Source organism: Carassius gibelio, chromosome B3 (genome assembly GCF_023724105.1).
Source record: "Carassius gibelio isolate Cgi1373 ecotype wild population from Czech Republic chromosome B3, carGib1.2-hapl.c, whole genome shotgun sequence".
NCBI lineage: Eukaryota > Metazoa > Chordata > Actinopteri > Cypriniformes > Cyprinidae > Carassius > Carassius gibelio.
Genome location: NC_068398.1, coordinates 23,160,489 through 23,174,247, shown reverse-complemented (window position 1 = coordinate 23,174,247; position 13,759 = coordinate 23,160,489). Strand labels below are relative to the sequence as shown.

Here is a 13,759-nt window from a genome sequence, read left to right as displayed (position 1 = left end):
TCCCGCTTTTTTGGGATGAAAATTAAATACTAATGTGTACTTTAATGTACTTTACAAACGACATTGTCGCTACTTTATAAAGAATGAGCATACATTAATTCACAGAACTGATTATAAACAGTGACAGACAGCACTCATTTGAACTAAATATCAGAGTGAGTGACAGAGATACAGTAGAAACATTACGTGTGGTTTTGTATTAAATAATGACCCAGATCATGAAATACTTTTATTAGGCTTAGAATAAGGGAAGCTTGGGAAATGAGAGCATCCAAGGAGTGTGTGTGTGTGTTTATTTTTGGTATTTTTAATGTTCTTTAATGTTCTCCTTTTTAGGCTTTATTTAATTATTTATTTTTATAGAAGTATCGATTGAGGCACCGTTTAGGCACCGGTACCATTTTAAAAGTATCAAAATGGCACCGGTATCGTATAAAACCCAAACGATACCCAACCCTATAAACTACTATTGTCTACAGTCATATTTCTTCACAAATGTACTATTTTGTCAGGGAATCACTTTAAATCTATCGCCATGTTTTAAATGTAAGAATTTCTGTCTTTTTCTTTTTTTCTTTTTTTTTGTGAGGGCTGAGACCCAGTTGACCCTACTGTATGTCATTCAGAATGTGAGTGATTCAGCATGGCCTCACTGTGTGACTCATCAATAGCATCATCTAGGTGGCCTGTCAAAATCGCTATATGAATGCACTGTTATATCACATTTTCTTCCTGTCATCCTCAACACTACTTCTTGTTACCTCTCTTAATAAAGGGAAGGATCTGTGGGTGGACAAGTTTGCCTGATGTTGATTGTTCTCACAAGAGCAACTGTCGTATCTCATATGATGAGGTTAGCTCGATCTGAACAACTGACCTCCTTGTTTGAGCACACAGTGCCTGAGATGATAATGCTTGAGTGTCTCATCTTCATAACGTTGAGTTTTTTTTTCTGTTTACTGCAAGCAAAAAAAAAAAGGTAGGAAATGGAGGAACAGCTCATTAGCAACCAAGTTTTAGGAAATTATTAAGAGCCTGCAGGCTAAAATATTAGGCAGGCTGTAGTGCAGTCAGCCTCGCATTGCAAGGCAGCCTTGTGGAAGAATAGGAACCCAATGGCCTAGCAGAGAGACGGGCATGCTTTAGGGTGGGGGTGGGGGTGGGGTGATATGTATTGCATTCTTTGGATTCAGCAAACAGTCCACAAACAAACAGGATGTCAGGAACAGCACTGATGCTTTTTTCTGCTGAAACGTATTCTCTACAAGAATTTTAAATCTATGGTTCAACGGCTCCTTATCACAATTAATATAAACTTTGCGTAAGCGCTCTTTCTCCAGTGTCCTGATGGTGTTTGTGATCATGAAAGACTTCCTGAAATACTCACAGTCATGTGAGACCAGAGGGAGCTTTCAAGGAGATTTCTTTACCATAGTCTGGCGTTTCAAAGATGGCTTGTAATACACACAGAATGCAAATGTACGACATTCATTTGATCGTTTGACTATACTTAAGCATGCATGTCCCTGATGTATCTCTTATCTAGGCAGAATGTTCCATGGTGCGACCGAATATCTAGGCCAGAGTCAAAGGCATGCGTTCAGAAACCCTGTAGAGATGGGCCTGCTTCCTGGGCTGGATTGCTATGTTTCTGTCTCTCGTCTGTGATCGGTTTACCAGTGAGTTTAGTTTATGTGTCACTGACGATCTGTTGACAGCAATAGAGTGCTGCCAAATTCTAGAGAACTGTCCCTATTACTCAGCTTCGATGCAACTAAACAGCTGAAAATCATAGAATATTTCTCAAAAAGTCAAATATGAGGTGGGCAATATGGCCAAAAAACTATTAAGATAAAATGAGTAATTTTTCCTTAAAATAAATGTCTTAAAAGTAAAACGTTCTAATTTGTGATATTGTTTCAAATCATGAAACAGGTTTGTGTTGCCTGACTTTGAAGATGACTATTTTTAGCACAGGTTGCAGTGCAGGCTGCAATATTAATAATATTATCAGAGATTAAACGTTCGATCGCCCAGGGATCGGAATCTGCCGATTTTACTCACGATTGACCCGGATTGGTGACTGGCCGATTAGTCTCACTTCTTTCTGAGTTCGAGTCGATCCATTCTGTTACCATCGGCACAGGCAATAACATCACGTCAGCTGCAGATTCTCTCTCTCTTCTCTCTGATACACGTCTCATTCGCTCCAGTTAAATGGTGCTTGTATTGCACATTATTTTAGTCATTCCCACAGGTTTCGCGCTTATACCAAAAGCACATGCACCACCACTGATCTATATTAGTGGAGCGCACAAGCCATGCTCAGTCTCAAACAACTTGTGAGCCACAAATACCAAATTAGTGGCTCACTGCACTAAAACGTTTAAATGCATACAAAATTATGTCAAAATGCTCGTCTTGTCATGATGTGTCGTGTAAGAGTATGTTGGGTCCATGGATAAACTCTTTAAGGGATTCAGTTTTTACAATGAAGACTACAGAAATTAACTTTGACAAAAATTTACATTTGATTACTCTAATTTCTGTAGTATTTTATACCAGAGTATAAAAACTTAACCTGAAAAACTTAGTTTCATTGCTCATTTTTTTGTTCTCGTTTTATTACTGACTTAAAAAAAAAAAAAAAAAGTAAAAATTGTTACAAAGTTATATATTTGACTCTGGACCACAAAACCAGTCTTAAGTGTAAATTTTGTTGAAATTGAGATTTATACATCATCTGAAAGCTTTCCATAGGTGTATTGTTTGTTAGGATCAGACAATATTTGGCCAAGATACAACTAATTGAAAATCTAGAATCTGAGGGTGCAAAGAAGTTAAAATACTGAGAAAATGGCCTTTGAAATTATCCAAATGAACTCTTAGCAATGCATAGTACTAATCAAAATGTAATTTTTTAACTAAATTTACAAAATATCTCCATGGAACGTGCTTTTTACTTAATATCCTAATGATTTTTGGCAAAAAAATGTTTTTTTTGGCTATTGCAAAAAATATACCCCAGCAACTTAATACTGGTTTTGTGGTCCAGGGTTACACATGGTGAAACTAAATTAATCTGACTGAGTTTTTTTTTTCCCTTACATTAACCATTGGTCTTCCATAGCAGAAAACATTTAGATCGTGATAACCACAGTTAAAACCATACATATAACACCTCAATACCATGGAAAAAATATAACAATGTAACTGATTTCTAGGTATTTGTATGAAAAGACATTTAAATATAGTAAATGCACAAATGCTACAGCTTAAATCACAAAAAACAACTCAGGTAATTATTTTCCATTACTCCTTTAATACACTTTGGCTGTTTTGTAAGCTTGAGGAAGGTTTGACCAAAACATTGTTCATTAAATTATTTTTGATATATTTATATTGTGCTTTCATTCCATGCACCTATGGTTGATTTGGGTGTGTGAGGCATATTCATATTTTGAGTAAGAGAAAGAGTACGTCACGAGGGGCATGCAGCCCAGCTTAATGAAAAGATAAAGCGACATTGGCCTAGTGCGTGAACCAGGGGAGAGAGACAATGCAGTGGATGTGCGGTCTAGACCGGGACTCCCTTAGGGACTGATCTGTCAGTGGCAGAAGAGAGAGAGCTGTTTTTAGATCCTTGCTGGCAAAACTAAAATCGATTCTGGGTGATTGAATTTTCAGAGGGAGGTGAGCGAAGATAAATTAGGCATGCCATCACATGGGCATGTGAAGGGAGACGACTGGAAATAGAAATACATCAGATCAAACCCCCTGAAAGAGAACTGCAGACCTGCGGTGGGCTTAAAAGTTGCACCTGTTCACAATATTGGAGACAGAATTCAGCGACAGCTGTAAGAAGAATCATACGAGAATTAAAAAAGCAATGACGTTTGTTTTGATTGTTGTCGCCCTGTAATTACTTACGCTTCTCTGTACCTGAATATAGATACTTCATATGAACCCACTGAACGGTTTTATGCCTGTCGGAATGCGAATGTGATGAGTGACACTATTACTATTATTACTACAATTTAACATACGAGAATCATATAAATGAACACACCCACTCATTTTGTCACCATTGATCACAGATTGCACAGATTTGCCGAACTGTGAAATCAAATCTTGCTTAACCAACCATTATGGGCTGCTTGGAGGACTGTCAGAAAATCTGCTCATGCTACCCATGGGACGGACACAGGGAGGCCAGGTAAGCTGTAAACCCGATCTCAGCCGCACGCGACAGCTTTGTGCAATGACTCGTGCTTTATAGAGCATGGCACTCCAACGGTCCTGTGGGAATGGGATTACGGCTCCGCTACGACTCTTTCGCTCTCCTTCACTATTGATTTACACCATCGCAGGGGTGTGAACCCACGTGGCCATGGGCCACTAAAGGAAATTCTGCAGCCTACACTATCAAATTTAGTTTTTTCCAAGTTACCTAGAAAATATTTAGCATCTAAAATATTTTATATGACTGGACTGACCTGATTCTATTAGGTTTTATGAACAAAAGTCATTTTTAAGGGTTAGAATTTTTTTTTTTTTTTTTTTTACTTTTGGTACAATTAATAAAAAAATACTGTAGCCTTTCTGTAGCTCAAACCATAGATCACAGCATTGTTCCAGAACAGTTCAACCCAAATATTCAGACGTGTGCTGCACATTTTACGGAGAACTGTTTCCTGATACTGGGAGAGTAGACTTCAATGAAAGTATGTTTTCATATTTAAAGAATTTGCCACTGACGATTTATATGCAAATTTTAAGCAGTGTAGAGTAGCACTTGTTATCGTTTCTCCGATCACAAGTGCAGACATGCTTTTATGTTTATGCAGCACGATGCAACACAATGCGTAAAAACATTATTATAATCAGTTATTATGTCACAACTAGATGCAACAAATGCCTTGTTTGTATTGGGTTTTATTGGTTGTCTCATTGCACTGTGACACACAGCATCAAAGTATGTCAAGGGGCATAACATTTCCGTCACACACATGAGGTATGCAGCCATTTACAATGCACTGGATAGCTGGCCAATCAGAGCACACCTCGCTTTTCAGACTGATGAGCTTTGTAAGAGCATTTAAAGTAGAAATACCCCCAAAAATTTTTTTACAGTGCATGTTCGCGTGGACATAAACCGTAAAGTAACCTCTTAAGTCACTTTTTTATGTCCATTAAGTATTTAATTATCTTAATTTTGATAGGAAAATATTGATATATTAAATTAATTGGCATATGAGGTCATTTATTTAATCTGAAGCAATGGACAGCCATAGTTTTTACTTCTTAACAGTGTGAAGCTGCTGTCAGGCCTGGAAACTGATAGAGTAGGAAAAAAAACCAGCTTACAAGCGCACACACTCTTATCCACTTGCTGGACGAGGCTGATGAAAGCGATAATTTAATTGGATCAACATTGTCGTGATAAAGAGATCATATCCTTCACTGAGTAAACACAGTGTTGTGGCTTGAGCACTTTTCAATATGATGTGAATGCGCGTGCGGGGTATGGCTCTTCTTCAAAGCCAAGTCCTTTCCATCTTCCCAGAGGTCTTTGGTGCAAATGATCTGGCCCCAACTGCAGGGATCTTCTAGAGAGATCAAATCACACAGGGGTTTGCGGTGATCGCTGGGCTGAAACTGTAATTGGAAGATGCAGTGAGCTGTGCAGCATCGGCCGGATGCACAGTGAGATAAAGCCAGAAGAATAACTCCTTTCCAAGTCCAAACTTCTTCCGTACATGCTTCTCTCCAGAAAAAATAAAAAAAAAAATATCACACTGATCTTCAATTTACGGAGCCCCAAAATCCTTTCCTTCATTCTCATGCACACCCTCTGTAATCTCTTGTACCTCTTCAAAAATAATATACTGAAAGCATTTGTCACCTAAAAAAATAAAAAAAATAAAAAAAAATAAAAATAAAAAAAAAAGCAGTGCACACTGGCTACTTCCAGAGAAAAGAAGATACCTGTTGTGGAGTTTGAGTAATGTTGCTGCCAAGATTATTTATTTAAAAAATGGGTAAAAGTTGGTAAAGTGCTTTAATTTTCTAACCATTTCCCAATGGCTCTTACAAATACCTGAGTGAAAATGGAGCAGGTGTTCAGGAGAGTGTGATTCATTGCAGTAAAAAGCATCCAGACCCCTCAGAGAAAATCTCAGGTGGGGTGTTGAATCCAAAGCACTGTATCCATCTGGAAACGTGACTCATTTCCCGTTAGATTCATCTTACCAGCATTATTACTGTAAGTGCAAATCAATCTATACTGTATTAAGTGTGAATCTAAGTGCTTGTGAATGTTAGTACGGATGTGAATTATGAAGTTGAGTTGGAGTAGAATTGAGTCACTTTCATCATTTGTCAATATTAGACACTTTCCCTGGCTGTAAGCTGCTGTTTTATTGATCGATGTGTGTGTGCAGCCATTTTTGAAATCTTTCATAAGCTTCCACCTGGTAATTGCCCTGATCCCCAGTGTCTGTTTGTTTGTAAATCTCCGTTAGGAAGAGCAAGTCTCCTGAGCCGCCGCCTATAGTCCACTAAAACCTACTGGATCTAGTGTGTTCTTTTGTAATTGAATATTAAACCCTATCAGTTGAGTTAGTCTATTCAGGTTTCTCTAACACTCATACAGATTGCAAAATGGTTAATAATTTGGTAAATGGTTTAAGATAGTCAATAGCTGGTCTTAAATGGTCATTATCTGGGCCAGCTGCATGAGTTCAACCACGTTAAGACTATGTCTTAAAAACAAGTCTGACCATGTAACGGACACGTGATAAACTGGCCTAATTTGAATCCAGAAATATAAAACGGATTATGTTTTTGCATAATCAGTATTAAAAAAAAAAAAAAAAAAAAAAAGACTAACTTGCAAGACCAGTCTAAGATGTTTATGCCACTGGACCTGGTCCAAGATAGACATTAGCTGGTCTGTGATGGACATTGGCTGGTCTAAGATAAGATGACCAGACATGCCACTTCCCTGGGACACGTTCTGCCCAGGAGTTCAAAAAAGTTTTAAACTGCGAAGTACCACGAGAATGATTTGAAAGCAAGTACCTTGAGAGTAAGCCTATAGAGAGCAGAGCTGACGGCTCCTGACGGTTGTGGTGTGGACTCTGCTATTCTTTAATATGGAGAACGATTTTTAGAACTATATTTAATCGTTATCTTTATAGTTATCGTGCTTTGTGTGAACGGGCCTTAAGATGGACATTAGCTGATCTAAGCAGGTCATTAGCTTGACAAAGATGTCAATAACTTGTCTATCACAAGGGTGTCCACACCTGATCCCAAAGGACCAATGACCTACAGAGTTTAGCTTTAATTTGCACCAAAACGCCTGACTGGAATTTTCTAGCAAGTAACAACTTTGATTAGCTGAATCAGGTTTGTTTAATTGGTGTTAGGGTAAAACTCTGTAGTACCATGACTATCCAGAAACAGAATTAAACACCCCTAATTATTACCACATTAGGCTTTATAGAAACAAGCCATGTATGAAAACACAGCTACCAGCTTAGGCTAAAGCTACTCCTCTACAATAAAACAGCAATATGTATGCGGTAAGTGATGTCACAGTCTATACTTCTCTTCACAAATAATTTGACATATGACACAGTCCTGGAGAACGGAGGGCTCGTAGCCAACAGGCTTCTTTATTTAGTGCTGCTGTCTCAGAGCTGCGGCTCGGCCCATGTGAGGTACAGCTCCCCACTCTAATAATCAACCCGGTCTGGAACTACAGTCGGTTTGCTTTCCTGTATTATAGGAGGCCCTGTCAGTTACCATCACCTTACCCAGTCATACAGGATGCTGTGCTGTCAAATGAAAAGAATTCTTCAGGAAGAATCCACAGGAATTCCTGAGGAAACTCTTCTTTTGTGGCTTTTAAGCAAGTCTTGTTGATATCATCTTTATCATTTTTAAAAGGTTCAAACACTGGTAGAGTGTTTGAAAGGGTTCCAGTGAGAGCGTGTGGATGTGTGTGTTAGAAAGAGAGAAGGAACAGCATTTTGATAGCTTTACAAAAGGTCTGACTCAAGAAGAATTGCGCAGTTGAAGGAAAGGAGCATTTGGCAGAGTAAACAATATGCACTAATGAGGTCTATCCACAGGAACAGGTGGCGTAAGATTGACTGAAATATTGTGCGTGTCAAATCACTGACTGATTCATATTCTTTCTGTCTCCCTGAGCTTAAATCAGGTTGTATGCGAGTTGCATTGAGGGCTGGTTTTGATTGCTGTAGCTGACAAACACATGCACACGTTCACACATTTGACAGCACTGAAAGCAGGGGATTTGCTGAGGGGCAGGATAGAGTGCCCTAGAAGGCCTAGTCTATGTGCCAACCCAACACTTCTCATTGCCTCACATAATGGTCCTGTTTTCACCTACTGTATGACCACCTAACTTGTCAACCGTTAACCCTAATGAGCTGGTACATTCATTGCCTCAAATTAATTGTACCGTGTACATATAACCCTAATGTTCAAAGTAAAATGTGAATTACTCCATATTTAAAGCACAATAAACATGTGGTGTAGTACAAAATCTAAAATTCTACAAACTTAGAGTTTTTACATGATTTCATTTTGAGACGGACATCACTGGCAGTATTGATAACTTGCAATTCAGTAAATTATTGAATAATTACTTTGACAGATTCAATGAGTTTATTCAGTAAAAGATTAATCCGTCTGATTCAGTACCTTTTGTGTTTTTGTTTTGAATGATTCGTTAAACAGTCATTAAAAGGATTATTGATTGAAAATTGACTTCTTGAATCAGATTACTCTGGACAATGGAACTCTGCTGTTTCAACTATGACTTATCTGAACGCATCTGAATTCGCCATTGCATTCGTAAACTCAGCATAATCAAGTGTGATTGGTTTTAACGTGCAACACTAAAACACAGAAAAAGAAATGTAATGCAACAAATAAGCCCTGACATTAATTAGTATTACTATCTTGATGATAATAGTAATAATAATAAGCCACAGACGATATCTCTGACTATCGTCGATACACGATACTATCATCTATCAGCACAACTCTATTTTGTATAACGTAAATGTATCTTCATTAACACTGTCAGGAACATCTGTAAAAATTTTAAACTTTGTTATAAAGGGTAAAATGTAATATTTGTTGAAATTCTTACCGTGACGTGTGAAGCGTGACAAAGTTGAGGATCCAAATGCAGATTTATTTCACAAGAGTGGTCAAAACAGGCAAGGTCAAACAGCAAACAGGTACACTCCAGGGTGAGATAAAAAGAGTAATCCAATAAACAGTCCAAGGTCAACAAGCAAGAAGGCAAGACAACACAGATACTAAGAACAGAGTGCAGGCTAAACAACCTTTTATAGTGTGAGACTGATGAGGTGATGAGTGACAGGTGATTGCAATTGATGATGAGTCCTGGCAAAGGATTATGGGAAATGGAGTCCAGTGTTGAGTTGCAAGAGTGTGGAATGGAGTGCCCTCTAATGAAGCTCACAGGCACTCCAGCTAGAGATTGTGGCACTTACTGAGTTAGAACCATATTCTATTAAAATTTACCATTGGTCTTCCATATTATCATACATTTAGATCACGATAACTATGGGTAAAACCACACATGGCACCTCATTAACATGGTAAAAAGTAAAAATAAGGTTTCTATGGTATCAGGAATGGCTTTATAGTCTATAAACACATTTATTTAGTATTAAAGCCTTTTCTTCATTACCTTAAAGGGATAGTTCATCCAAAAATGAAAATTCTGCCATGAATTACTCGCCCACACGCTTGTTCCAAACTCTTTGTTCATCTTCAGAACACAAATCAAGATATTTTTGATAAAATCTGAAAGCTTTCTGACCCTCCATAGTCAACAATGCAACTACCATATTCAAGGCCCAGAAAGGTAGTCAGGAGATTATTAAAATAGTCAATGTGATATTGATTCAAATGGTTCAAATTTAATGTTATGAAGCTATGGAATACTTTTTGTGCGCTCAAGCTGTGCTGTCTTTTCGGCAGAGCTAACAATGGTCCGTGCGGTGCAGTTCAAGTGAATAGCAATCTTCCACTTGCATTTAATAACTCTCATGCGCAACAGAAATAGCATCACTTATCAGTAATGAAATTGTTGTCACTCAAGTTTTACTGCTACATCTGGCCTGAAATCCAGTGCTTTCATTGTGTTGACATTGTGGAACTGCATAATTTGTAAATTAAGCATAACGGGCCACAAATAATATATATATTTTTAGACAAGCTGCTGGCCATTTTAAATATAATCACGAGCCATAATTGGCCGTATTTTGGACACCCCCTATAAGGACTCTATTCTACACAATGTGGACTGTCTAAAGCATTCAACCAGATCCTCTATGTATATACAGATAGTTTGACCCCAAGAAACCTCAGTGTGTGAATGCTCCTGTAGCTATGAGATCTTAACTGATCCCTGATCTGTGTCATGTACACGGACACGCTCTGCTGACTGCATGGTGCCTGTGTGACTCACCACCCCCTCGGCCAATGTCTGATGCATTACATAGCAGAGCGCTGGACATGTCCCCTTAGAAGTTCACCTTTAATTGTGTGCTTTGTGTAGAGGTTTATGTCATGGAGTTGACGCAGGTTGAGCCATGTCTCCTGTTGCCGTGCCTGTTGTTGTGGATGTTGTTTCTGCCAGTTTGCATATGCCAGGACTGCTCAGCGAGACGGAAGCATCAACACCATTCCAAACTTCAGTTGTGAGGTCATGATGGGTCTCCATGGGTGTACTGCAAATTTGTACCTATCAACAAATGTTAGACGTGATTTTTAGATGCCAGTGGGCAGCAAAAGAGAAAGTAGAGAGCAGAAAAAAGTGGGGTAGATCTCCTCAGGCTGTTCTGGCTATAAATATCTGACTCTCATTTCTTTGATTTGCAAATTAGGAGATGTTTTTTTCTCTTTTTCCATCCCTCTCCTGCATCATGTTATCATTTAGGGCTGTGCCGAGCATCTGTGATAATCTCTCTGCTAACACAGCATTACAGGGAGCAGAGCGTGTAGCACAGGGCTGTGTCAGATCCTTTAGTCATGACAAGCAAATGTTGTCTGTTCGGCTCCGTCTGCCAGGCCCATCCAGTGACAATGTTCATTAGTGTACACGGACACACGTGTCTCACTCACTTTAGCTTTAACAACATGCCACTCACTCTTCTTTTCTCTGTGTCTCTTATACCCCCTGTCTCTGTTCCAAAACCTAGTGTGCTGCTTTGTTGCCCACTGCCTACATAAACAGCTGCCTTCAGAGGCAGCATTTTAGTGGATTATAGCTGATATTAATGTTAAATTGGAACATTTTTATGGGAAATGTTTTTTTTTTTTTTTTCATATGTGTCAGCATTGTCACTCATGTTGTCTGACTTTTCTGGATCTGTTCCAAAACCTTGTGTGCTGCCTCGATGCCTACATAAATAGCTGCCTTCTGATGAAGCATTCTAACCGAATGGTTCCATAATAGGCATGGTATACCTATTAAAGTGGCCAGTGAGTGTGTGTGTGTATATATATATATATATATATATATATTGAATATATTGAATCATTTATAGTAAATTTATACTAAATTTAATTCAGTATAGTTTAACATTAATCTTGCTTTATCTGCCATCTTGGATTAATTTTTTCTCTCATTGTAATGCATTATATACCATTACTCTCAATGGATTAAATGAGGTATCTTGAGAGGCAGCATAATTATGCTTCCTTCCTTTCAGAACAGCCTTTGCATCACAAGCATGTTTATGATGCCTTAAAGTGCTGCCTAAGGAGACAGCTCACTAGGTTTTGTGAAAGATTTTTTTCTCCATCTCCTTCCCAGGAGTGACAATAACCTGACTACAGATATTTATGTGTGTGTGTAAGTGTGGAGGGTGATTGGGAAATTGGGAGTTTTGGTGAGACCGGGCATCTGATCTCTGTCTGAGAGCAGGTGAGCACTCTCTGTGGAGCACAGCTCTTAAAGAACAGCTTGAGTCTGCCGCTCCTCCTCTGTTCCCATGCAGGGAGAGCTTTAGCAACATGCGGCTCCATGGCCCTCTCAAAAGGGAGATTGGAAACTTTGAAGGAGTGAAAGTAGGTCAGCAACTTTTGCTGTGTTCTCCTCAATTTTTTTTGATGTGAATTAAGCAAACGATAAAAAACATTAAATGGTAATAAAGCCATGTATTATTTGTCTTGCCATTTCAGCATAATGGTGACTTGTTTCTGTGTAATGTTAATTGGCTGTTTTCATTTTTTTTTTTTGTGCTAGAGCACTACGGTTAAAGAGGTGAGGTGCACTTTAGCCCCCAGTAATTGGGAGATGGCACACACGGAAAGCTTTTTGGCTTCACCTGTACATTGAAGTTGCACTGTCTCTCAGCCGCAAGCTAAAGCATGATAGAGGACAGGACGGGCGGCTGACCCAGTTACTTATGCCTCCTTCAGCAGTGCGGATCACAGATGGCTCACACTGCCTTATATAAGCACTTTAATTTACTGTTACTAAATGTTTATATTTCTCTGCTCATGCCCTCACATTGAATGCCAGAGGGGGCTGTTTGTAGCAGAACTTTGATTCGATGAATTTTTTGAGCGATGCAGAGATGTTAGATCGCTGTATTTCACAGACATCAGATGGATTTTCAGATGCATTTGCAAATGTTCATGGATTTACAGAAGTCTTATAATGTTAATAATATAGAGGCCTTTTTCATCTTTTTTAAAGGTCAGGCTATTTTTAATCTTGCATGGTATTGACTGTGTTGATTCTAGTCCAATTAGACTGTGGTAAAGCATCAGGCTGCAGTAAAAAAACATGATTTTATTAGGTTAATTATGAAGTAGGTCTGAAATGGGAGGCTTTACTTTTAGGCATGATAAATACAGTCTCTGAAACCAATGTACAATTTGCACATCATCAGGATCTGTTTAATGGATCCCAAATTATTGTTAAATGTTTCAGACTCATTGCTGACATTCTTCGATAGGACAATGAATAATACAATATCATACCAGACAGGGATGAACTACTCTTACGTACTGTAGCAACAAGCTTATTTGTAACATCTCATTATAAAAGCAGTTAGACAAGAGATTGTCTTATTATTGGGAGATATGAGGGTCTGTATTACCATTGGAAAAAGCCTAACAATCAACATGTGTCACGTGTGCTTTGAAAGCTAATCACATTACAGCCTTGACGCCATTGAATTATGGTCAGAAAGTTGTGCGACAATCAATTACTGTTTACAGATACAATAGAAATGAATGAGAAGTGCCATCAGCTGAATCTCACCAGTCGCAAAAAGTCTGTGACATTTTTATTCAATGCAAACTCACAAATTGGATTTTACGGACTATTTTCAAATGGAATTGCAAATTGTATTTTCATTTGCGTTTTCAAAATGTGGACGCATAAATTGTGACATAATCCAAATGCAATTGCAAATCTTGCATTACCGTTTGCATTTTCGCTTTCGAAAATGCAAATGAAAATACAATTTGCAAGTCCATTTGAAAATAGTCCGGAAAATCCTTCCATAGTTAAATCTGAAATGATTGTTTAGTGTAGAGATGAAACAACTAATCAATTTAATCGATTAAAATCGATTATTAAAATAGTTGTCAACTAATTTAGTCATCGATTAGTTGCTAAATAAATTTTATTTGCCGTAAGTGGCTCATTTCTTGCATATTTTAAATC

General features: G+C 38.3%; 1 long non-coding RNA gene across 1 annotated transcript in view; it reads right to left on the bottom strand.

Annotated features, from left to right (window-relative positions):
* Positions 1-9,345, bottom strand: part of LOC127953946 (uncharacterized) — a 34,620-nt gene extending 25,275 nt beyond the window's left edge. Inside the window, exon 1 of the long non-coding RNA XR_008153380.1 lies at positions 9,191-9,345. This is a non-coding gene — a long non-coding RNA (uncharacterized LOC127953946). The remainder of the gene's footprint in view (positions 1-9,190) is intronic.
* Positions 9,346-13,759: the final 4,414 nt, after the last annotated feature.